Below are 27,243 nucleotides of genomic sequence, written 5' to 3'. Positions count from 1 at the left end.
TTTGAAAATTTCACTTTTTTGTGAAAATATCCACTAAATGAGGGAATAATATGTGTAAGGGTATCCGAGGAGTGTTCCAAATGTGTATGGGTATAATATATATCCCATGGGGGTAAAACTGAAAAAAGTTGAAAAAAAAATTTTTTTTGGACTTAGTCATTTTTCCGGCGTTTATCAGACTTTCAGACAGGGCAAGTGTCAGTGAGCGTTCCGATTTCAGTTCCAGAGCGATTCACCCAATGAGTCCTTGATATTTAGTCGTTTTCAGCCAATTTTCTGGATTTTTGAAAAATTCACTTTTTTGTGAAAATATCCACTAAATGAGGGAATAATATGTGTGAGGGTACCCCAGAAGAGTTCCAAATGTGTGTGGGTAGAATATATATCCCACGGGGGTAAAATTGAAAAAAGTTGAAAAAAAATTTTTTTTTGGACTTAGTCATTTTTCCGGCGTTTATCAGACTTTCAGATAGGGCAAATGTCAGTGAGCGTTCCGATTTCAGTTCCAGAGTGATTCGCCCAATGAGTCCCTGATATTTAATCATTTTCAGCCAATTTTCTGGATTTTTGAAAATTTCACTTTTTTGTGAAAATATCCACTAAATGAAGGAATAATATGTGTGAGGGTAGCCCAGGAGAGTTCCAAATGTGTGTGGGTAGAATATATATCCCACGGGGGTAAAATTGAAAAAAGTTTAAAAATTTTTTTTTTTGGACTTAGTCATTTTTCCGGCGTTTATCAGACTTTCAGATAGGGCAAATGTCAGTGAGCGTTCCGATTTCAGTTCCAGAGCGATTCGCCCAATGAGTCCTTGATATTTAGTCGTTTTCAGTCAATTTTCTGGATTTTTGAAAAATTCACTTTTTTGTGAAAATATCCACTAAATGAGGGAATAATATGTGTGAGGGTACCCCAGGAGTGTTCCAAATGTGTGTGGGTAAAATGTATATTCCACGGGGGTAAAATTGAAAAAAGTTGAAAAAAAATATTTTTTGGACTTAGCCATTTTTCCGGCGTTTATCAGACTTTCAGATAGGGCAAATGTCAGTGAGCGTTCCGATTTCAGTTCCAGAGCGATTCGCCCAATGAGTCCTTGAAATTTAGTCGTTTTCAGCCAATATTTTGGATTTTTGAAAATTTCACTTTTTTGTGAAAATATCCACTAAATGAGGGAATAATATGTGTGAGGGTACCCCAGAAGAGTTCCAAATGTGTGTGGGTAGAATATATATCCCACGGGGGGAAAATTGAAAAAAGTTGAAAAAAAATTTTTTTTTGGACTTAGTCATTTTTCCGGCGTTTATCAGACTTTCAGATAGGGCAAATGTCAGTGAGCGTTCCGATTTCAGTTCCAGAGCGATTCGCCCAATGAGTCCCTGATATTTAATAATTTTCAGCCAATTTTCTGGATTTTTGAAAATTTCACTTTTTTGTGAAAATATCCACTAAATGAGGGAATAATATGTGTGAGGGTATCCGAGGAGTGTTCCAAATGTGTATGGGTATAATATATATCCCACGGGGGTAAAACTGAAAAAAGTTGAAAAAAAATTTTTTTTTGGACTTAGTCATTTTTCCGGCGTTTATCAGACTTTCAGATAGGGCAAATGTCAGTGAGCATTCCGATTTCAGTTCCAGAGCGATTCGCCCAATGAGTCCTTGATATTTAGTCGTTTTCAGCCAATATTTTGGATTTTTGAAAATTTCACTTTTTTGTGAAAATATCCACTAAATGAGGGAATAATATGTGTGAGGGTAGCCCAGGAGAGTTCCAAATGTGTGTGGGTAGAATATATATCCCACGGGGGTAAAATTGAAAAAAGTTTAAAAATTTTTTTTTTTGGACTTAGTCATTTTTCCGGCGTTTATCAGACTTTCAGATAGGGCAAATGTCAGTGAGCGTTCCGATTTCAGTTCCAGAGCGATTCGCCCAATGAGTCCTTGATATTTAGTCGTTTTCAGCCAATTTTCTGGATTTTTGAAAAATTCACTTTTTTGTGAAAATATCCACTAAATGAGGGAATAATATGTGTGAGGGTACCCCAGGAGTGTTCCAAATGTGTGTGGGTAAAATGTATATTCCACGGGGGTAAAATTGAAAAAAGTTGAAAAAAAATATTTTTTGGACTTAGCCATTTTTCCGGCGTTTATCAGACTTTCAGATAGGGCAAATGTCAGTGAGCGTTCCGATTTCAGTTCCAGAGCGATTCGCCCAATGAGTCCTTGAAATTTAGTCGTTTTCAGCCAATATTTTGGATTTTTGAAAATTTCACTTTTTTGTGAAAATATCCACTAAATGAGGGAATAATATGTGTGAGGGTACCCCAGAAGAGTTCCAAATGTGTGTGGGTAGAATATATATCCCACGGGGGTAAAATTGAAAAAAGTTGAAAAAAAATATTTTTTGGACTTAGCCATTTTTCCGGCGTTTATCAGACTTTCAGATAGGGCAAATGTCAGTGAGCGTTCCGATTTCAGTTCCAGAGCGATTCGCCCAATGAGTCCTTGAAATTTAGTCGTTTTCAGCCAATATTTTGGATTTTTGAAAATTTCACTTTTTTGTGAAAATATCCACTAAATGAGGGAATAATATGTGTGAGGGTAGCCCAGGAGAGTTACAAATGTGTGTGGGTAGAATATATATCCCACGGGCTAAAATTGAAAAAAGTTGAAATTTTTTTTTTTTTGGACTTAGTCATTTTTCCGGCGTTTATCAGAGTTTCAGATAGGGCAAATGTCAGTGAGCGTTCCGATTTCAGTTCCAGAGCGATTCGCCCAATGAGTCCTTGATATTTATTCATTTTCAGCCAATTTTCTGGATTTTTGAAAAATTCACTTTTTTGTGAAAATATCCACTAAATGAGGGAATAATATGTGTGAGGGTACCCCAGGAGAGTTCCAAATGTGTGTGGGTAAAATATATATCCCACGGGGGTAAAATTGAAAAAAGTTGAAAAAAATTATTTTTTGGACTTAGCCATTTTTCCAGCGTTTATCAGACTTTCAGATAGGGCAAATGTCAGTGAGCGTTCCGATTTCAGTTCCAGAGCGATTCGCCCAATGAGTCCTTGATATTTAATCATTTTCAGCCAATTTTCTGGATTTTTGAAAATTTCACTTTTTTGTGAAAATATCCACTAAATGAGGGAATAATATGTGTGAGGGTACCCCAGGAGAGTTCCAAATGTGTGTGGGTAAAATATATATCCCACGGGGGTGAAATTGAAAAAAGTTGAAAAATTTTTTTTTTTGGACTTAGTCATTTTTCCGGCGTTTATCAGACTTTCAGATAGGGCAAATGTCAGTGAGCGTTCCGATTTCAGTTCCAGAGCGATTCGCCCAATGAGTCCTTGATATTTAGTCGTTTTCAGCCAATTTTCTGGATTTTTGAAAAATTCACTTTTTTGTGAAAATATCCACTAAATGAGGGAATAATATGTGTGAGGGTACCCCAGGAGAGTTCCAAATGTGTGTGGGTAAAATATATATCCCACGGGGGTAAAATTGAAAAAAGTTGAAAAAATATTTTTTTTTGGACTTAGTCATTTTTCCGGCGTTTATCAGACTTTCAGACAGGGCAAATGTCAGTGAGCGTTCCAATTTCAGTTCCAGAGTGATTCGCCCAATGAGTCCTTGATATTTAATCATTTTCAGCGAATTTTCTGGATTTTTGAAAATTTCACTTTTTTGTGAAAATATCCACTAAATGAGGGAATAATATGTGTGAGGGTATCCGAGGAGTGTTCCAAATGTGTATGGGTATAATATATATCCCACGGGGGTAAAACTGAAAAAAGTTGAAAAAAAATTTTTTTCTGGACTTAGTCATTTTTCCGGCGTTTATCAGACTTTCAGATAGGGCAAATGTCAGTGAGCATTCCGATTTCAGTTCCAGAGCGATTCGCCCAATGAGTCCTTGATATTTAATCGTTTTCAGCCAATATTTTGGATTTTTTAAATTTCACTTTTTTGTGAAAATATCCAGTAAATGAGGGAATAATATGTGTGAGGGTACCCCAGGAGTGTTCCAAATGTGTGTGGGTAGAATATATATCCCACGGGGGTAAAATTGAAAAAAGTTGAAAAATTATTTTTTTTGGACTTAGTCATTTTTCCGGCGTTTATCAGACTCTCAGATAGGGCAAATGTCAGTGAGCGTTCCGATTTCAGTTCCAGAGCGATTCGCCCAATGAGTCCTTGATATTTAGTCGTTTTCAGATAATTTTCTGGATTTTTGAAAAATTCACTTTTTTGTGAAAATATCCACTAAATGAGGGAATAATATGTGTGAGGGTACCCCAGGAGAGTTCCAAATGTGTGTGGGTAAAATATATATCCCACGGGGGTGAAATTGAAAAAAGTTGAAAAATTTTTTTTTTTGGACTTAGTCATTTTTCCGGCGTTTATCAGACTTTCAGATAGGGCAAATGTCAGTGAGCGTTCCGATTTCAGTTCCAGAGCGATTCGCCCAATGAGTCCTTGATATTTAGTCGTTTTCAGCCAATTTTCTGGATTTTTGAAAAATTCACTTTTTTGTGAAAATATCCACTAAATGAGGGAATAATATGTGTGAGGGTACCCCAGGAGAGTTCCAAATGTGTGTGGGTAAAATATATATCCCACGGGGGTAAAATTGAAAAAAGTTGAAAAAATATTTTTTTTTGGACTTAGTCATTTTTCCGGCGTTTATCAGACTTTCAGACAGGGCAAATGTCAGTGAGCGTTCCAATTTCAGTTCCAGAGTGATTCGCCCAATGAGTCCTTGATATTTAATCATTTTCAGCGAATTTTCTGGATTTTTGAAAATTTCACTTTTTTGTGAAAATATCCACTAAATGAGGGAATAATATGTGTGAGGGTATCCGAGGAGTGTTCCAAATGTGTATGGGTATAATATATATCCCACGGGGGTAAAACTGAAAAAAGTTGAAAAAAAATTTTTTTTTGGACTTAGTCATTTTTCCGGCGTTTATCAGACTTTCAGATAGGGCAAATGTCAGTGAGCATTCCGATTTCAGTTCCAGAGCGATTCGCCCAATGAGTCCTTGATATTTAATCGTTTTCAGCCAATATTTTGGATTTTTTAAATTTCACTTTTTTGTGAAAATATCCAGTAAATGAGGGAATAATATGTGTGAGGGTACCCCAGGAGTGTTCCAAATGTGTGTGGGTAGAATATATATCCCACGGGGGTAAAATTGAAAAAAGTTGAAAAATTATTTTTTTTGGACTTAGTCATTTTTCCGGCGTTTATCAGACTCTCAGATAGGGCAAATGTCAGTGAGCGTTCCGATTTCAGTTCCAGAGCGATTCGCCCAATGAGTCCTTGATATTTAGTCGTTTTCAGATAATTTTCTGGATTTTTGAAAAATTCACTTTTTTGTGAAAATATCCACTAAATGAGGGAATAATATGTGTGAGGGTAGCCCAGGAGAGTTCCAAATGTGTGTGGGTAGAATATATATCCCACGGGGGTAAAATTGAAAAAAGTTTAAAAATTTTTTTTTTTGGACTTAGTCATTTTTCCGGCGTTTATCAGACTTTCAGATAGGGCAAATGTCAGTGAGCGTTCCTATTTCAGTTCCAGAGCGATTCGCCCAATGAGTCCTTGATATTTAGTCGTTTTCAGCCAATTTTCTGGATTTTTGAAAAATTCACTTTTTTGTGAAAATATCCACTAAATGAGGGAATAATATGTGTGAGGGTACCCCAGGAGTGTTCCAAATGTGTGTGGGTAAAATGTATATTCCACGGGGGTAAAATTGAAAAAAGTTGAAAAAAATTATTTTTTGGACTTAGCCATTTTTCCGGCGTTTATCAGACTTTCAGATAGGGCAAATGTCAGTGAGCGTTCCGATTTCAGTTCCAGAGCGATTCGCCCAATGAGTCCTTGAAGTTTAGTCGTTTTCAGCCAATATTTTGGATTTTTGAAAATTTCACTTTTTTGTGAAAATATCCACTAAATGAGGGAATAATATGTGTGAGAGTACCCCAGAAGAGTTCCAAATGTGTGTGGGTAGAATATATATCCCACGGGGGGAAAATTGAAAAAAGTTGAAAAAAAATTTTTTTTTGGACTTAGTCATTTTTCCGGCGTTTATCAGACTTTCAGATAGGGCAAATGTCAGTGAGCGTTCCGATTTCAGTTCCAGAGCGATTCGCCCAATGAGTCCCTGATATTTAATCATTTTCAGCCAATTTTCTGGATTTTTGAAAATTTCACTTTTTTGTGAAAATATCCACTAAATGAGGGAATAATATGTGTGAGGGTATCCGAGGAGTGTTCCAAATGTGTATGGGTATAATATATATCCCACGGGGGTAAAACTGAAAAAAGTTGAAAAAAAATTTTTTTTTGGACTTAGTCATTTTTCCGGCGTTTATCAGACTTTCAGATAGGGCAAATGTCAGTGAGCATTCCGATTTCAGTTCCAGAGCGATTCGCCCAATGAGTCCTTGATATTTAGTCGTTTTCAGCCAATATTTTGGATTTTTTAAAATTTCACTTTTTTGTGAAAATATCCAGTAAATGAGGGAATAATATGTGTGAGGGTACCCCAGGAGTGTTCCAAATGTGTGTGGGTAGAATATATATCCCACGGGGGTAAAATTGAAAAAAGTTTAAAAATTTTTTTTTTTGGACTTAGTCATTTTTCCGGCGTTTATCAGACTCTCAGATAGGGCAAATGTCAGTGAGCGTTCCGATTTCAGTTCCAGAGCGATTCGCCCAATGAGTCCTTGATATTTAGTCGTTTTCAGATAATTTTTTGGATTTTTGAAAAATTCACTTTTTTGTGAAAATATCCACTAAATGAGGGAATAATATGTGTGAGGGTAGCCCAGGAGAGTTCCAAATGTGTGTGGGTAGAATATATATCCCACGGGGGTAAAATTGAAAAAAGTTTAAAAATTTTTTTTTTTGGACTTAGTCATTTTTCCGGCGTTTATCAGACTTTCAGATAGGGCAAATGTCAGTGAGCGTTCCGATTTCAGTTCCAGAGCGATTCGCCCAATGAGTCCTTGATATTTAGTCGTTTTCAGCCAATTTTCTGGATTTTTGAAAAATTCACTTTTTTGTGAAAATATCCACTAAATGAGGGAATAATATGTGTGAGGGTACCCCAGGAGTGTTCCAAATGTGTGTGGGTAAAATGTATATTCCACGGGGGTAAAATTGAAAAAAGTTGAAAAAAATTATTTTTTGGACTTAGCCATTTTTCCGGCGTTTATCAGACTTTCAGATAGGGCAAATGTCAGTGAGCGTTCCGATTTCAGTTCCAGAGTGATTCGCCCAATGAGTCCTTGAAGTTTAGTCGTTTTCAGCCAATATTTTGGATTTTTGAAAATTTCACTTTTTTGTGAAAATATCCACTAAATGAGGGAATAATATGTGTGAGAGTACCCCAGAAGAGTTCCAAATGTGTGTGGGTAGAATATATATCCCACGGGGGGAAAATTGAAAAAAGTTGAAAAAAAATTTTTTTTTGGACATAGTCATTTTTCCGGCGTTTATCAGACTTTCAGATAGGGCAAATGTCAGTGAGCGTTCCGATTTCAGTTCCAGAGCGATTCGCCCAATGAGTCCCTGATATTTAATCATTTTCAGCCAATTTTCTGGATTTTTGAAAATTTCACTTTTTTGTGAAAATATCCACTAAATGAGGGAATAATATGTGTGAGGGTATCCGAGGAGTGTTCCAAATGTGTATGGGTATAATATATATCCCACGGGGGTAAAACTGAAAAAAGTTGAAAAAAAATTTTTTTTTGGACTTAGTCATTTTTCCGGCGTTTATCAGACTTTCAGATAGGGCAAATGTCAGTGAGCATTCCGATTTCAGTTCCAGAGCGATTCGCCCAATGAGTCCTTGATATTTAGTCGTTTTCAGCCAATATTTTGGATTTTTGAAAATTTCACTTTTTTGTGAAAATATCCAGTAAATGAGGGAATAATATGTGTGAGGGTACCCCAGGAGTGTTCCAAATGTGTGTGGGTAGAATATATATCCCACGGGGGTAAAATTGAAAAAAGTTTAAAAATTTTTTTTTTTGGACTTAGTCATTTTTCCGGCGTTTATCAGACTCTCAGATAGGGCAAATGTCAGTGAGCGTTCCGATTTCAGTTCCAGAGCGATTCGCCCAATGAGTCCTTGATATTTAATCATTTTCAGCCAATTTTCTGGATTTTTGAAAATTTCACTTTTTTGTGAAAATATCCACTAAATGAGGGAATAATATGTGTGAGGGTACCCCAGGAGAGTTCCAAATGTGTGTGGGTAGAATATATATCCCACGGGGGTGAAATTGAAAAAAGTTGAAAAATTTTTTTTTTTGGACTTAGTCATTTTTCCGGCGTTTATCAGACTTTCAGATAGGGCAAATGTCAGTGAGCGTTCCGATTTCAGTTCCAGAGCGATTCGCCCAATGAGTCCTTGATATTTAGTCGTTTTCAGCCAATTTTCTGGATTTTTGAAAAATTCACTTTTTTGTGAAAATATCCACTAAATGAGGGAATAATATGTGTGAGGGTATCCGAGGAGTGTTCCAAATGTGTATGGGTATAATATATATCCCATGGGGGTAAAACTGAAAAAAGTTGAAAAAAAAATTTTTTTTTGACTTAGTCATTTTTCCGGCGTTTATCAGACTTTCAGATAGGGCAAATGTCAGTGAGCGTTCCGATTTCAGTTCCAGAGCGATTCGCCCAATGAGTCCTTGATATTTATTCATTTTCAGCCAATTTTCTGGATTTTTGAAAAATTCACTTTTTTGTGAAAATATCCACTAAATGAGGGAATAATATGTGTGAGGGTACCCCAGGAGAGTTCCAAATGTGTGTGGGTAAAATATATATCCCACGGGGGTAAAATTGAAAAAAGTTGAAAAAAATTATTTTTTGGACTTAGCCATTTTTCCGGCGTTTATCAGACTTTCAGATAGGGCAAATGTCAGTGAGCATTCCGATTTCAGTTCCAGAGCGATTCGCCCAATGAGTCCTTGATATTTAATCATTTTCAGCCAATTTTCTGGATTTTTGAAAATTTAACTTTTTTGTGAAAATATCCACTAAATGAGGGAATAATATGTGTGAGGGTACCCCAGGAGAGTTCCAAATGTGTGTGGGTAGAATATATATCCCACGGGGGAAAAATTGAAAAAAGTTGAAAAAAATTTTTTTTTGGACTTAGCCATTTTTCTGCCGTTTATCAGACTTTCAGATAGGGCAAATGTCAGTGAGCGTTCCGATTTCAGTTCCAGAGCGATTCGCCCAATGAGTCCTTGATATTTATTCATTTTCAGCCAATTTTCTGGATTTTTGAAAAATTCACTTTTTTGTGAAAATATACACTAAATGAGGGAATAATATGTGTGAGGGTACCCCAGGAGAGTTCCAAATGTGTGTGGGTAAAATATATATCCCACGGGGGTAAAATTGAAAAAAGTTGAAAAAAATTATTTTTTGGACTTAGCCATTTTTCCGGCGTTTATCAGACTTTCAGATAGGGCAAATGTCAGTGAGCGTTCCGATTTCAGTTCCAGAGCGATTCGCCCAATGAGTCCTTGATATTTAATCATTTTCAGCCAATTTTCTGGATTTTTGAAAATTTCACTTTTTTGTGAAAATATCCACTAAATGAGGGAATAATATGTGTGAGGGTAGCCCAGGAGAGTTCCAAATGTGTGTGGGTAGAATATATATCCCACGGGGGTAAAATTGAAAAAAGTTTAAAAATTTTTTTTTTTGGACTTAGTCATTTTTCCGGCGTTTATCAGACTTTCAGATAGGGCAAATGTCAGTGAGCGTTCCGATTTCAGTTCCAGAGCGATTCGCCCAATGAGTCCTTGATATTTATTCATTTTCAGCCAATTTTCTGGATTTTTGAAAAATTCACTTTTTTGTGAAAATATCCACTAAATGAGGGAATAATATGTGTGAGGGTACCCCAGGAGAGTTCCAAATGTGTGTGGGTAAAATATATATCCCATGGGGGTAAGATTGAAAAAAGTTGAAAAAAATTATTTTTTGGACTTAGCCATTTTTCCGGCGTTTATCAGACTTTCAGATAGGGCAAATGTCAGTGAGCATTCCGATTTCAGTTCCAGAGCGATTCGCCCAATGAGTCCTTGAAATTTAGTCGTTTTCAGCCAATATTTTGGATTTTTGAAAATTTCACTTTTTTGTGAAAATATCCACTAAATGAGGGAATAATATGTGTGAGGGTACCCCAGAAGAGTTCCAAATGTGTGTGGGTAGAATATATATCCCACGGGGGGAAAATTGAAAAAAGTTGAAAAAAAATTTTTTTTTGGACTTAGTCATTTTTCCGGCGTTTATCAGACTTTCAGATAGGGCAAATGTCAGTGAGCGTTCCGATTTCAGTTCCAGAGCGATTCGCCCAATGAGTCCCTGATATTTAATCATTTTCAGCCAATTTTCTGGATTTTTGAAAATTTCACTTTTTTGTGAAAATATCCACTAAATGAGGGAATAATATGTGTGAGGGTAGCCCAGGAGAGTTCCAAATGTGTGTGGGTAGAATATATATCCCACGGGGGTAAAATTGAAAAAAGTTTAAAAATTTTTTTTTTTGGACTTAGTCATTTTTCCGGCGTTTATCAGACTTTCAGATAGGGCAAATGTCAGTGAGCATTCCGATTTCAGTTCCAGAGCGATTCTCCCAATGAGTCCTTGATATTTAATCATTTTCAGCGAATTTTCTGGATTTTTGAAAATTTCACTTTTTTGTGAAAATATCCACTAAATGAGGGAATAATATGTGTGAGGGTATCCGAGGAGTGTTCCAAATGTGTATGGGTATAATATATATCCCACGGGGGTAAAACTGAAAAAAGTTGAAAAAAAATTTTTTTTTGGACTTAGTCATTTTTCCGGTGTTTATCAGACTTTCAGATAGGGCAAATGTCAGTGAGCGTTCCGATTTCAGTTCCAGAGCGATTCGCCCAATGAGTCCTTGATATTTATTCATTTTCAGCCAATTTTCTGGATTTTTGAAAAATTCACTTTTTTGTGAAAATATCCACTAAATGAGGGAATAATATGTGTGAGGGTACCCCAGGAGAGTTCCAAATGTGTGTGGGTAAAATATATATCCCACGGGGGTAAAATTGAAAAAAGTTGAAAAAAATTATTTTTTGGACTTAGCCATTTTTCTGCCGTTTATCAGACTTTCAGATAGGGCAAATGTCAGTGAGCGTTCCGATTTCAGTTCCAGAGCGATTCGCCCAATGAGTCCTTGATATTTATTCATTTTCAGCCAATTTTCTGGATTTTTGAAAAATTCACTTTTTTGTGAAAATATACACTAAATGAGGGAATAATATGTGTGAGGGTACCCCAGGAGAGTTCCAAATGTGTGTGGGTAAAATATATATCCCACGGGGGTAAAATTGAAAAAAGTTGAAAAAAATTATTTTTTGGACTTAGCCATTTTTCCGGCGTTTATCAGACTTTCAGATAGGGCAAATGTCAGTGAGCGTTCCGATTTCAGTTCCAGAGCGATTCGCCCAATGAGTCCTTGATATTTATTCATTTTCAGCCAATTTTCTGGATTTTTGAAAAATTCACTTTTTTGTGAAAATATCCACTAAATGAGGGAATAATATGTGTGAGGGTACCCCAGAAGAGTTCCAAATGTGTGTGGGTAGAATATATATCCCACGGGGGGAAAATTGAAAAAAGTTGAAAAAAAATTTTTTTTTGGACTTAGTCATTTTTCCGGCGTTTATCAGACTTTCAGATAGGGCAAATGTCAGTGAGCATTCCAATTTCAGTTCCAGAGCGATTCGCCCAATGAGTCCTTGATATTTAGTCGTTTTCAGCCAATATTTTGGATTTTTGAAAATTTCACTTTTTTGTGAAAATATCCAGTAAATGAGGGAATAATATGTGTGAGGGTACCCCAGGAGTGTTCCAAATGTGTGTGGGTAGAATATATATCCCACGGGGGTAAAATTGAAAAAAGTTGAAAAATTATTTTTTTTGGACTTAGTCATTTTTCCGGCGTTTATCAGACTCTCAGATAGGGCAAATGTCAGTGAGCGTTCCGATTTCAGTTCCAGAGCGATTCGCCCAATGAGTCCTTGATATTTAGTCGTTTTCAGATAATTTTCTGGATTTTTGAAAAATTCACTTTTTTGTGAAAATATCCACTAAATGAGGGAATAATATGTGTGAGGGTAGCCCAGGAGAGTTCCAAATGTGTGTGGGTAGAATATATATCCCACGGGGGTAAAATTGAAAAAAGTTGAAAAAAATTTTTTTTTGGACTTAGCCATTTTTCTGCCGTTTATCAGACTTTCAGATAGGGCAAATGTCAGTGAGCGTTCCGATTTCAGTTCCAGAGCGATTCGCCCAATGAGTCCTTGATATTTATTCATTTTCAGCCAATTTTCTGGATTTTTGAAAAATTCACTTTTTTGTGAAAATATACACTAAATGAGGGAATAATATGTGTGAGGGTACCCCAGGAGAGTTCCAAATGTGTGTGGGTAAAATATATATCCCACGGGGGTAAAATTGAAAAAAGTTGAAAAAAATTATTTTTTGGACTTAGCCATTTTTCCGGCGTTTATCAGACTTTCAGATAGGGCAAATGTCAGTGAGCGTTCCGATTTCAGTTCCAGAGCGATTCGCCCAATGAGTCCTTGATATTTATTCATTTTCAGCCAATTTTCTGGATTTTTGAAAAATTCACTTTTTTGTGAAAATATCCACTAAATGAGGGAATAATATGTGTGAGGGTACACCAGGAGAGTTCCAAATGTGTGTGGGTAGAATATATATCCCACGGGGGTGAAATTGAAAAAAGTTGAAAAATTTTTTTTTTTGGACTTAGTCATTTTTCCGGCGTTTATCAGACTTTCAGACAGGGCAAGTGTCAGTGAGCGTTCCGATTTCAGTTCCAGAGCGATTCGCCCAATGAGTCCTTGATATTTAATCATTTTCAGCCAATTTTCTGGATTTTTGAAAATTTCACTTTTTTGTGAAAATATCCACTAAATGAGGGAATAATATGTGTAAGGGTATCCGAGGAGTGTTCCAAATGTGTATGGGTATAATATATATCCCATGGGGGTAAAATTGAAAAAAGTTGAAAAAAAATTTTTTTTTGGACTTAGTCATTTTTCCGGCGTTTATCAGACTTTCAGATAGGGCAAATGTCAGTGAGCGTTCCGATTTCAGTTCCAGAGCGATTCGCCCAATGAGTCCCTGATATTTAATCATTTTCAGCCAATTTTCTGGATTTTTGAAAATTTCACTTTTTTGTGAAAATATCCACTAAATGAGGGAATAATATGTGTGAGGGTAGCCCAGGAGAGTTCCAAATGTGTGTGGGTAGAATATATATCCCACGGGGGTAAAATTGAAAAAAGTTTAAAAATTTTTTTTTTTGGACTTAGTCATTTTTCCGGCGTTTATCAGACTTTCAGATAGGGCAAATGTCAGTGAGCGTTCCGATTTCAGTTCCAGAGCGATTTGCCCAATGAGTCCTTGATATTTAGTCGTTTTCAGCCAATTTTCTGGATTTTTGAAAAATTCACTTTTTTGTGAAAATATCCACTAAATGAGGGAATAATATGTGTGAGGGTACCCCAGGAGTGTTCCAAATGTGTGTGGGTAAAATGTATATTCCACGGGGGTAAAATTGAAAAAAGTTGAAAAAAATTATTTTTTGGACTTAGCCATTTTTCCGGCGTTTATCAGACTTTCAGATAGGGCAAATGTCAGTGAGCGTTCTGATTTCAGTTCCAGAGCGATTCGCCCAATGAGTCCTTGAAATTTAGTCGTTTTCAGCCAATATTTTGGATTTTTGAAAATTTCACTTTTTTGTGAAAATATCCACTAAATGAGGGAATAATATGTGTGAGGGTACCCCAGAAGAGTTCCAAATGTGTGTGGGTAGAATATATATCCCACGGGGGGAAAATTGAAAAAAGTTGAAAAAAAATTTTTTTTTGGACTTAGTCATTTTTCCGGCGTTTATCAGACTTTCAGATAGGGCAAATGTCAGTGAGCGTTCCGATTTCAGTTCCAGAGCGATTCGCCCAATGAGTCCCTGATATTTAATCATTTTCAGCCAATTTTCTGGATTTTTGAAAATTTCACTTTTTTGTGAAAATATACACTAAATGAGGGAATAATATGTGTGAGGGTACCCCAGGAGAGTTCCAAATGTGTGTGGGTAGAATATATATCCCACGGGGGTAAAACTGAAAAAAGTTGAAAAAAAAATTTTTTTTGGACTTAGTCATTTTTCCGGCGTTTATCAGACTTTCAGACAGGGCAAGTGTCAAGTGAGCGTTCCGATTTCAGTTCCAGAGCGATTCGCCCAATGAATCCTTGATATTTAGTCGTTTTCAGCCAATTTTCTGGATTTTTGAAAAATTCACTTTTTTGTGAAAATATCCACTAAATGAGGGAATAATATGTGTGAGGGTACCCCAGAAGAGTTCCAAATGTGTGTGGGTAGAATATATATCCCACGGGGGTAAAATTGAAAAAAGTTGAAAAAAATTATTTTTTGGACTTAGCCATTTTTCCGGCGTTTATCAGACTTTCAGATAGGGCAAATGTCAGTGAGCATTCCGATTTCAGTTCCAGAGCGATTCGCCCAATGAGTCCTTGATATTTAATCATTTTCAGCCAATTTTCTGGATTTTTGAAAATTTCACTTTTTTGTGAAAATATCCACTAAATGAGGGAATAATATGTGTGAGGGTACCCCAGAAGAGTTCCAAATGTGTGTGGGTAGAATATATATCCCACGGGGGGAAAATTGAAAAAAGTTGAAAAAAAATTTTTTTTTGGACTTAGTCATTTTTCCGGCGTTTATCAGACTTTCAGATAGGGCAAATGTCAGTGAGCATTCCGATTTCAGTTCCAGAGCGATTCGCCCAATGAGTCCCTGATATTTAATCATTTTCAGCCAATTTTCTGGATTTTTGAAAATTTCACTTTTTTGTGAAAATATCCACTAAATGAGGGAATAATATGTGTGAGGGTAGCCCAGGAGAGTTCCAAATGTGTGTGGGTAGAATATATATCCCACGGGGGTAAAATTGAAAAAAGTTTAAAAATTTTTTTTTTTGGACTTAGTCATTTTTCCGGCGTTTATCAGACTTTCAGATAGGGCAAATGTCAGTGAGCGTTCCGATTTCAGTTCCAGAGCGATTCGCCCAATGAGTCCTTGATATTTATTCATTTTCAGCCAATTTTCTGGATTTTTGAAAAATTCACTTTTTTGTGAAAATATCCACTAAATGAGGGAATAATATGTGTGAGGGTACCCCAGGAGAGTTCCAAATGTGTGTGGGTAAAATATATATCCCACGGGGGTAAAATTGAAAAAAGTTGAAAAAAATTATTTTTTGGACTTAGCCATTTTTCCGGCGTTTATCAGACTTTCAGATAGGGCAAATGTCAGTGAGCATTCCGATTTCAGTTCCAGAGCGATTCGCCCAATGAGTCCTTGATATTTAATCATTTTCAGCCAATTTTCTGGATTTTTGAAAATTTCACTTTTTTGTGAAAATATCCACTAAATGAGGGAATAATATGTGTGAGGGTACCCCAGAAGAGTTCCAAATGTGTGTGGGTAGAATATATATCCCACGGGGGGAAAATTGAAAAAAGTTGAAAAAAAATTTTTTTTTGGACTTAGTCATTTTTCCGGCGTTTATCAGACTTTCAGATAGGGCAAATGTCAGTGAGCGTTCCGATTTCAGTTCCAGAGCGATTCGCCCAATGAGTCCCTGATATTTAATCATTTTCAGCCAATTTTCTGGATTTTTGAAAATTTCACTTTTTTGTGAAAATATCCACTAAATGAGGGAATAATATGTGTGAGGGTAGCCCAGGAGAGTTCCAAATGTGTGTGGGTAGAATATATATCCCACGGGGGTAAAATTGAAAAAAGTTTAAAAATTTTTTTTTTTGGACTTAGTCATTTTTCCGGCGTTTATCAGACTTTCAGATAGGGCAAATGTCAGTGAGCATTTCGATTTCAGTTCCAGAGCGATTCGCCCAATGAGTCCTTGATATTTAGTCGTTTTCAGCCAATTTTCTGGATTTTTGAAAAATTCACTTTTTTGTGAAAATATCCACTAAATGAGGGAATAATATGTGTGAGGGTACCCCAGGAGAGTTCCAAATGTGTGTGGGTAAAATATATATCCCACGGGGGTAAAATTGAAAAAAGTTGAAAAAATATTTTTTTTTGGACTTAGTCATTTTTCCGGCGTTTATCAGACTTTCAGACAGGGCAAATGTCAGTGAGCGTTCCAATTTCAGTTCCAGAGTGATTCGCCCAATGAGTCCTTGATATTTAATCATTTTCAGCGAATTTTCTGGATTTTTGAAAATTTCACTTTTTTGTGAAAATATCCACTAAATGAGGGAATAATATGTGTGAGGGTATCCGAGGAGTGTTCCAAATGTGTATGGGTATAATATATATCCCACGGGGGTAAAACTGAAAAAAGTTGAAAAAAAATTTTTTTTTGGACTTAGTCATTTTTCCGGCGTTTATCAGACTTTCAGATAGGGCAAATGTCAGTGAGCATTCCGATTTCAGTTCCAGAGCGATTCGCCCAATGAGTCCTTGATATTTAGTCGTTTTCAGCCAATATTTTGGATTTTTGAAAATTTCACTTTTTTGTGAAAATATCCAGTAAATGAGGGAATAATATGTGTGAGGGTACCCCAGGAGTGTTCCAAATGTGTGTGGGTAGAATATATATCCCACGGGGGTAAAATTGAAAAAAGTTGAAAAATTATTTTTTTTGGACTTAGTCATTTTTCCGGCGTTTATCAGACTTTCAGATAGGGCAAATGTCAGTGAGCGTTCCGATTTCAGTTCCAGAGCGATTCGCCCAATGAGTCCCTGATATTTAATCATTTTCAGCCAATTTTCTGGATTTTTGAAAATTTCACTTTTTTGTGAAAATATCCACTAAATGAGGGAATAATATGTGTGAGGGTACCCCAGAAGAGTTCCAAATGTGTGTGGGTAGAATATATATCCCACGGGGGGAAAATTGAAAAAAGTTGAAAAAAAATTTTTTTTTGGACTTAGTCATTTTTCCGGCGTTTATCAGACTTTCAGATAGGGCAAATGTCAGTGAGCGTTCCGATTTCAGTTCCAGAGCGATTCGCCCAATGAGTCCCTGATATTTAATCATTTTCAGCCAATTTTCTGGATTTTTGAAAATTTCACTTTTTTGTGAAAATATCCACTAAATGAGGGAATAATATGTGTGAGGGTAGCCCAGGAGAGTTCCAAATGTGTGTGGGTAGAATATATATCCCACGGGGGTAAAATTGAAAAAAGTTTAAAAATTTTTTTTTTTGGACTTAGTCATTTTTCCGGCGTTTATCAGACTTTCAGATAGGGCAAATGTCAGTGAGCATTTCGATTTCAGTTCCAGAGCGATTCGCCCAATGAGTCCTTGATATTTAGTCGTTTTCAGCCAATTTTCTGGATTTTTGAAAAATTCACTTTTTTGTGAAAATATCCACTAAATGAGGGAATAATATGTGTGAGGGTACCCCAGGAGAGTTCCAAATGTGTGTGGGTAAAATATATATCCCACGGGGGTAAAATTGAAAAAAGTTGAAAAAATATTTTTTTTTGGACTTAGTCATTTTTCCGGCGTTTATCAGACTTTCAGACAGGGCAAATGTCAGTGAGCGTTCCAATTTCAGTTCCAGAGTGATTCGCCCAATGAGTCCTTGATATTTAATCATTTTCAGCGAATTTTCTGGATTTTTGAAAATTTCACTTTTTTGTGAAAATATCCAATAAATGAGGGAATAATATGTGTGAGGGTATCCGAGGAGTGTTCCAAATGTGTATGGGTATAATATATATCCCACGGGGGTAAAACTGAAAAAAGTTGAAAAAAAATTTTTTTTTGGACTTAGTCATTTTTCCGGCGTTTATCAGACTTTCAGATAGGGCAAATGTCAGTGAGCATTCCGATTTCAGTTCCAGAGCGATTCGCCCAATGAGTCCTTGATATTTAGTCGTTTTCAGCCAATATTTTGGATTTTTGAAAATTTCACTTTTTTGTGAAAATATCCAGTAAATGAGGGAATAATATGTGTGAGGGTACCCCAGGAGTGTTCCAAATGTGTGTGGGTAGAATATATATCCCACGGGGGTAAAATTGAAAAAAGTTGAAAAATTATTTTTTTTGGACTTAGTCATTTTTCCGGCGTTTATCAGACTTTCAGATAGGGCAAATGTCAGTGAGCGTTCCGATTTCAGTTCCAGAGCGATTCGCCCAATGAGTCCCTGATATTTAATCATTTTCAGCCAATTTTCTGGATTTTTGAAAATTTCACTTTTTTGTGAAAATATCCACTAAATGAGGGAATAATATGTGTGAGGGTAGCCCAGGAGAGTTCCAAATGTGTGTGGGTAGAATATATATCCCACGGGGGTAAAATTGAAAAAAGTTTAAAAATTTTTTTTTTTGGACTTAGTCATTTTTCCGGCGTTTATCAGACTTTCAGATAGGGCAAATGTCAGTGAGCATTCCGATTTCAGTTCCAGAGCGATTCGCCCAATGAGTCCTTGATATTTAGTCGTTTTCAGCCAATATTTTGGATTTTTGAAAATTTCACTTTTTTGTGAAAATATCCAGTAAATGAGGGAATAATATGTGTGAGGGTACCCCAGGAGTGTTCCAAATGTGTGTGGGTAGAATATATATCCCACGGGGGTAAAATTGAAAAAAGTTGAAAAATTATTTTTTTTGGACTTAGTCATTTTTCCGGCGTTTATCAGACTTTCAGATAGGGCAAATGTCAGTGAGCGTTCCGATTTCAGTTCCAGAGCGATTCGCCCAATGAGTCCCTGATATTTAATCATTTTCAGCCAATTTTCTGGATTTTTGAAAATTTCACTTTTTTGTGAAAATATCCACTAAATGAGGGAATAATATGTGTGAGGGTAGCCCAGGAGAGTTCCAAATGTGTGTGGGTAGAATATATATCCCACGGGGGTAAAATTGAAAAAAGTTTAAAAATTTTTTTTTTTGGACTTAGTCATTTTTCCGGCGTTTATCAGACTTTCAGATAGGGCAAATGTCAGTGAGCGTTCCGATTTCAGTTCCAGAGCGATTCGCCCAATGAGTCCTTGATATTTATTCATTTTCAGCCAATTTTCTGGATTTTTGAAAAATTCACTTTTTTGTGAAAATATACACTAAATGATGGAATAATATGTGTGAGGGTACCCCAGGAGAGTTCCAAATGTGTGTGGGTAGAATATATATCCCACGGGGGTGAAATTGAAAAAAGTTGAAAAATTTTTTTTTTTGGACTTAGTCATTTTTCCGGCGTTTATCAGACTTTCAGACAGGGCAAGTGTCAGTGAGCGTTCCGATTTCAGTTCCAGAGCGATTCGCCCAATGAGTCCTTGATATTTAATCATTTTCAGCCAATTTTCTGGATTTTTGAAAATTTCACTTTTTTGTGAAAATATCCACTAAATGAGGGAATAATATGTGTAAGGGTATCCGAGGAGTGTTCCAAATGTGTATGGGTATAATATATATCCCATGGGGGTAAAACTGAAAAAAGTTGAAAAAAAAATTTTTTTTGGACTTAGTCATTTTTCCGGCGTTTATCAGACTTTCAGACAGGGCAAGTGTCAGTGAGCGTTCCGATTTCAGTTCCAGAGCGATTCGCCCAATGAGTCCTTGATATTTAGTCGTTTTCAGCCAATTTTCTGGATTTTTGAAAAATTCACTTTTTTGTGAAAATATCCACTAAATGAGGGAATAATATGTGTGAGGGTACCCCAGAAGAGTTCCAAATGTGTGTGGGTAGAATATATATCCCACGAGGGTAAAATTGAAAAAAGTTGAAAAAAAATTTTTTTTTGGACTTAGTCATTTTTCCGGCGTTTATCAGACTTTCAGATAGGGCAAATGTCAGTGAGCGTTCCGATTTCAGTTCCAGAGCGATTCGCCCAATGAGTCCCTGATATTTAATCATTTTCAGCCAATTTTCTGGATTTTTGAAAATTTCACTTTTTTGTGAAAATATCCACTAAATGAGGGAATAATATGTGTGAGGGTAGCCCAGGAGAGTTCCAAATGTGTGTGGGTAGAATATATATCCCACGGGGGTAAAATTGAAAAAAGTTGAAAATTTTTTTTTTTTGGACTTAGTCATTTTTCCGGCGTTTATCAGACTTTCAGATAGGGCAAATGTCAGTGAGCGTTCCGATTTCAGTTCCAGAGCGATTCGCCCAATGAGTCCTTGATATTTAGTCGTTTTCAGCCAATTTTCTGGATTTTTGAAAAATTCACTTTTTTGTGAAAATATCCACTAAATGAGGGAATAATATGTGTGAGGGTACCCCAGGAGTGTTCCAAATGTGTGTGGGAAAAATGTATATCCCACGGGGGTAAAATTGAAAAAAGTTGAAAAAAATTATTTTTTGGACTTAGCCATTTTTCCGGCGTTTATCAGACTTTCAGATAGGGCAAATGTCAGTGAGCATTCCGATTTCAGTTCCAGAGCGATTCGCCCAATGAGTCCCTGATATTTAATCATTTTCAGCCAATTTTCTGGATTTTTGAAAATTTCACTTTTTTGTGAAAATATCCACTAAATGAGGGAATAATATGTGTGAGGGTACCCCAGGAGAGTTCCAAATGTGTGTGGGTATAATATATATCCCACGGGGGTAAAACTGAAAAAAGTTGAAAAAAAATTTTTTTTTGGACTTAGTCATTTTTCCGGCGTTTATCAGACTTTCAGATAGGGCAAATGTCAGTGAGCCTTCCGATTTCAGTTCTAGAGCGATTCGCCCAATGAGTCCTTGATATTTAGTCGTTTTCAGCCAATATTTTGGATTTTTGAAAATTTCACTTTTTTGTGAAAATATCCACTAAATGAGGGAATAATATGTGTGAGGGTACCCCAGGAGTGTTCCAAATGTGTATGGGTATAATATATATCCCACGGGGGTAAAATTGAAAAAAGTTGAAAAAAATTATTTTTTGGACTTAGCCATTTTTCCGGCGTTTATCAGACTTTCAGATAGGGCAAATGTCAGTGAGCGTTCCGATTTCAGTTCCAGAGCGATTCGCCCAATGAGTCCTTGAAATTTAGTCGTTTTCAGATAATTTTCTGGATTTTTGAAAATTCACTTTTTTGTGAAAATATCCACTAAATGAGGGAATAATATGTGTGAGGGTAGCCCAGGAGAGTTCCAAATGTGTGTGGGTAGAATATATATCCCACGGGGGTAAAATTGAAAAAAGTTGAAAAAAATTTTTTTTTGGACTTAGCCATTTTTCTGCCGTTTATCAGACTTTCAGATAGGGCAAATGTCAGTGAGCCTTCCGATTTCAGTTCTAGAGCGATTCGCCCAATGATTCCTTGATATTTAGTCGTTTTCAGCCAATATTTTGGATTTTTGAAAATTTCACTTTTTTGTGAAAATATCCACTAAATGAGGGAATAATATGTGTGAGGGTACCCCAGGAGTGTTCCAAATGTGTATGAGTATAATATATATCCCACGGGGGTAAAATTGAAAAAAGTTGAAAAAAATTATTTTTTGGACTTAGCCATTTTTCCGGCGTTTATCAGACTTTCAGATAGGGCAAATGTCAGTGAGCGTTCCGATTTCAGTTCCAGAGCGATTCGCCCAATGAGTCCTTGAAATTTAGTCGTTTTCAGCCAATATTTTGGATTTTTGAAAATTTCACTTTTTTGTGAAAATATCCACTAAATGAGGGAATAATATGTGTGAGGGTACCCCAGGAGAGTTCCAAATGTGTGTGGGTATAATATATATCCCACGGGGGTAAAACTGAAAAAAGTTGAAAAAAAATTTTTTTTTGGACTTAGTCATTTTTCCGGCGTTTATCAGACTTTCAGATAGGGCAAATGTCAGTGAGCATTCCGATTTCAGTTCCAGAGCGATTCGCCCAATGAGTCCTTGATATTTAGTCGTTTTCAGAAAATATTTTGGATTTTTGAAAATTTCACTTTTTTGTGAAAATATCCAGTAAATGAGGGAATAATATGTGTGAGGGTACCCCAGGAGTGTTCCAAATGTGTGTGGGTAGAATATATATCCCACGGGGGTAAAATTGAAAAAAGTTGAAAAAATTTTTTTTTTGGACTTAGTCATTTTTCCGGCGTTTATCAGACTCTCAGATAGGGCAAATGTCAGTGAGCGTTCCGATTTCAGTTCCAGAGCGATTCGCCCAATGAGTCCTTGATATTTAGTCGTTTTCAGATAATTTTCTGGATTTTTGAAAATTCACTTTTTTGTGAAAATATCCACTAAATGAGGGAATAATATGTGTGAGGGTACCCCAGAAGAGTTCCAAATGTGTGTGGGTAGAATATATATCCCACGGGGGTAAAATTGAAAAAAGTTGAAAAAAAATTTTTTTTTTGACTTAGTCATTTTTCCGGCGTTTATCAGACTTTCAGATAGGGCAAATGTCAGTGAGCGTTCCGATTTCAGTTCCAGAGCGATTCGCCCAATGAGTCCCTGATATTTAATCATTTTCAGCCAATTTTCTGGATTTTTGAAAATTTCACTTTTTTGTGAAAATATCCACTAAATGAGGGAATAATATGTGTGAGGGTACCCCAGGAGAGTTCCAAATGTGTGTGGGTATAATATATATCCCACGGGGGTAAAACTGAAAAAAGTTGAAAAAAAATTTTTTTTTGGACTTAGTCATTTTTCCGGCGTTTATCAGACTCTCAGATAGGGCAAATGTCAGTGAGCGTTCCGATTTCAGTTCCAGAGCGATTCGCCCAATGAGTCCTTGATATTTAGTCGTTTTCAGATAATTTTCTGGATTTTTGAAAATTCACTTTTTTGTGAAAATATCCACTAAATGAGGGAATAATATGTGTGAGGGTAGCCCAGGAGAGTTCCAAATGTGTGTGGGTAGAATATATATCCCACGGGGGTAAAATTGAAAAAAGTTGAAAAAAATTTTTTTTTGGAATTAGCCATTTTTCTGCCGTTTATCAGACTTTCAGATAGGGCAAATGTCAGTGAGCCTTCCGATTTCAGTTCTAGAGCGATTCGCCCAATGAGTCCTTGATATTTAGTCGTTTTCAGCCAATATTTTGGATTTTTGAAAATTTCACTTTTTTGTGAAAATATCCACTAAATGAGGGAATAATATGTGTGAGGGTACCCCAGGAGTGTTCCAAATGTGTATGGGTATAATATATATCCCACGGGGGTAAAACTGAAAAAAGTTGAAAAAAAATTTTTTTTTGGACTTAGTCATTTTTCCGGCGTTTATCAGACTTTCAGATAGGGCAAATGTCAGTGAGCGTTCCCATTTCAGTTCCAGAGCGATTTGCCCAATGAGTCCTTGATATATAGTCGTTTTCAGCCAAGTTTCTGGATTTTTGAAAAATTCACTTTTTTGTGAAAATATCCACTAAATGAGGGAATAATATGTGTGAGGGTAGCCCAGGAGAGTTCCAAATGTGTGTGGGTAGAATATATATCCCACGGGGGTAAAATTGAAAAAAGTTGAAAATTTTTTTTTTTTGGACTTAGTCATTTTTCCGGCGTTTATCAGACTTTCAGATAGGGCAACTGTCAGTGAGCGTTCCGATTTCAGTTCCAGAGCGATTCGCCCCATGAGTCCTTGATATTTATTCATTTTCAGCCAATTTTCTGGATTTTTGAAAAATTCACTTTTTTGTGAAAATATCCACTAAATGAGGGAATAATATGTGTGAGGGTAGCCCAGGAGAGTTCCAAATGTGTGTGGGTAGAATATATATCCCACGGGGGTAAAATTTAAAAAAGTTGGAAAAAAATTTTTTTTGGACTTAGTCATTTTTCCGGCGTTTATCAGACTTTCAGATAGGGCAAATGTCAGTGAGCCTTCCGATTTCAGGTCTAGAGCGATTCGCCCAATGAGTCCTTGATATTTAGTCGTTTTCAGCCAATATTTTGGATTTTTGAAAATTTCACTTTTTTGTGAAAATATCCAGTAAATGAGGGAATAATATGTGTGAGGGTACCCCAGGAGTGTTCCAAATGTGTGTGGGTAGAATATATATCCCACGGGGGTAAAATTGAAAAAAGTTGAAAAAAATTATTTTTTGGACTTAGCCATTTTTCCGGCGTTTATCAGACTTTCAGATAGAGCAAATGTCAGTGAGCGTTCTGATTTCAGTTCCAGAGCGATTCGCCCAATGAGTCCTTGATATTTAGTCGTTTTCAGCCAATATTTTGGATTTTTGAAAATTTCACTTTTTTGTGAAAATATCCACTAAATGAGGAAATAATATGTGTGAGGGTACCCCAGAAGAGTTCCAAATGTGTGTGGGTAGAATATATATCCCACGGGGGTAAAATTGAAAAAAGTTGAAAAAAAATTTTTTTTTGGACTTAGTCATTTTTCCGGCGTTTATCAGACTTTCAGATAGGGCAAATGTCAGTGAGCGTTCTGATTTCAGTTCCAGAGCGATTCGCCCAATGAGTCCCTGATATTTAATCATTTTCAGCCAATTTTCTGGATTTTTGAAAATTTCACTTTTTTGTGAAAATATCCACTAAATGAGGGAATAATATGTGTGAGGGTACCCCAGGAGAGTTCCAAATGTCTGTGGGTAGAATATATATCCCACGGGGGTAAAATTGAAAAAAGTTGAAAAATTTTTTTTTTGGACTTAGTCATTTTTCCGGCGTTTATCAGACTTTCAGATGGGGCATATGTCAGTGAGCGTTCCGATTTCAGTTCCAGAGTGATTCGCCCAATGAGTCCTTGATTTTTATTCATTTTCAGCCAATTTTCTGGATTTTTGAAAATTTCACTTTTTTGTGAAAATATCCACTAAATGAGGGAATAATATGTGTGAGGGTACCCCAGGAGAGTTCCAAATGTGTGTGGGTAGAATATATATCCCACGGGGGTAAAATTGAAAAAAGTTGAAACATTTTTTTTTTTGGACTTAGTCATTTTTCCGTCGTTTATCAGACTTTCAGATAGGGCAAATGTCAGTGAGCGTTCCGATTTCAGTTCCAGAGCGATTTGCCCAATGAGTCCTTGCTATTTAGTCGTTTTCAGCCAATTTTCTGGATTTTTGAAAAATTCACTTTTTTGTGAAAATATCCACTAAATGAGGGAATAATATGTGTGAGGGTAGCCCAGGAGAGTTCCAAATGTGTGTGGGTAGAATATATATCCCACGGGGGTAAAATTGAAAAAAGTTGAAAAATTTTTTTTTTTGGACTTAGCCATTTTTCCGGTGTTTATCAGACTTTCAGATAGAGCAAATGTCAGTGAGCGTTCCGATTTCAGTTCCAGAGCGATTCACCCAATGAGTCCTTGATATTTAGTCATTTTCAGCCAATATTTTGGATTTTTGAAAATTTCACTTTTTTGTGAAAATATCCACTAAATGAGGGAATAATATGTGTGAGGGTACCCCAGAAGAGTTCCAAATGTGTGTGGGTAGAATATATATCCCACGGGGGTAAAATTGAAAAAAGTTGAAAAAAAATTTTTTTTTGGACTTAGTCATTTTTCCGGCGTTTATCAGACTTTCAGATAGGGCAAATGTCAGTGAGCATTCCGATTTCAGTTCCAGAGCGATTCGCCCAATGAGTCCTTGATATTTAATCATTTTCAGCCAATTTTCTGGATTTTTGAAAATTTCACTTTTTTGTGAAAATATCCACTAAATGAGGGAATAATATGTGTGAGGGTAGCCCAGGAGAGTTCCAAATGTGTGTGGGTAGAATATATATCCCACAGGGGTAAAATTGAAAAAAGTTGAAAAATTTTTTTTTTTGGACTTAGTCATTTTTCCGTCGTTTATCAGACTTTCAGATAGGGCAAATGTCAGTGAGCGTTCCGATTTCAGTTCCAGAGCGATTAGCCCAATGAGTCCTTGATATTTAGTCATTTTCAGCCAATATTTTGGATTTTTGAAAATTTCACTTTTTTGTGAAAATATCCACTAACTGAGGGAATAATATGTGTGAGGGTACCCCAGAAGAGTTCCAAATGTGTGTGGGTAGAATATATATCCCACGGGGGTAAAATTGAAAAAAGTTGAAAAAAAAATTTTTTTTGGACTTAGTCATTTTTCCGGCGTTTATCAGACTTTCAGATAGGGCAAATGTCAGTGAGCGTTCCGATTTCAGTTCCAGAGCGATTCGCCCAATGAGTCCTTGATATTTAATCATTTTCAGCCAATTTTCTGGATTTTTGAAAATTTCACTTTTTTGTGAAAATATCCACTAAATGAGGGAATAATATGTGTGAGGGTAGCCCAGGAGAGTTCCAAATGTGTGTGGGTAGAATATATATCCCACAGGGGTAAAATTGAAAGAAGTTGAAAAATTTTTTTTTTTGGACTTAGTCATTTTTCCGGCGTTTATCAGACTTTCAGATAGGGCAAATGTCAGTGAGCGTTCCGATTTCAGGTCCAGAGTGATTTGCCCAATGAGTCCTTGATATTTAGTCGTTTTCAGCCTATATTTTGGATTTTTGAAAATTTCACTTTTTTGTGAAAATATCCACTAAATGAGGGAATAATATGTGTGAGGGTACCCCAGAAGAGTTCCAAATGTGTGTGGGTAGAATATATATCCCACAGGGGTAAAATTGAAAAAAGTTGAAAAATTTTTTTTTTTGGACTTAGTCATTTTTCCAGCGTTTATCAGACTTTCAGATAGGGCAAATGTCAGTGAGCATTCCGATTTCAGTTCCAGAGCGATTCGCCCAATGAGTCCTTGTTATTTAGTCGTTTTCAGCCAATATTTTGGATTTTTGAAAATTTCACTTTTTTGTGAAAATATCCACTAAATGAGGGAATAATATGTGTGAGGGTACCCCAGAAGAGTTCCAAATGTGTGTGGGTAGAATATATATCCCACGGGGGTAAAATTGAAAAAAGGTGAAAAAAAAATTTTTTTTGGACTTAGTCATTTTTCCGGCGTTTATCAGACTTTCAGATAGGGCAAATGTCAGTGAGCGTTCCGATTTCAGTTCCAGAGCGATTCGCCCAATGAGTCCTTGATATTTAGTCGTTTTCAGCCAATATTTTGGATTTTTGAAAATTTCACTTTTTTGTGAAAATATCCACTAAATGAGGGAATAATATGTGTGAGGGTACCCCAGAAGAGTTCCAAATGTGTGTGGGTAGAATATATATCCCACGGGGGTAAAATTGAAAAAAGTTGAAAAAAAAT

This window comes from Phyllobates terribilis, unplaced genomic scaffold (genome assembly GCF_046119375.1).
Source record: "Phyllobates terribilis strain yellow unplaced genomic scaffold, ASM4611937v1 Scaffold_9__5_contigs__length_417890890, whole genome shotgun sequence".
NCBI classification, from domain to species: domain Eukaryota; kingdom Metazoa; phylum Chordata; class Amphibia; order Anura; family Dendrobatidae; genus Phyllobates; species Phyllobates terribilis.
Note: the sequence above shows the minus strand (reverse complement) of the source record.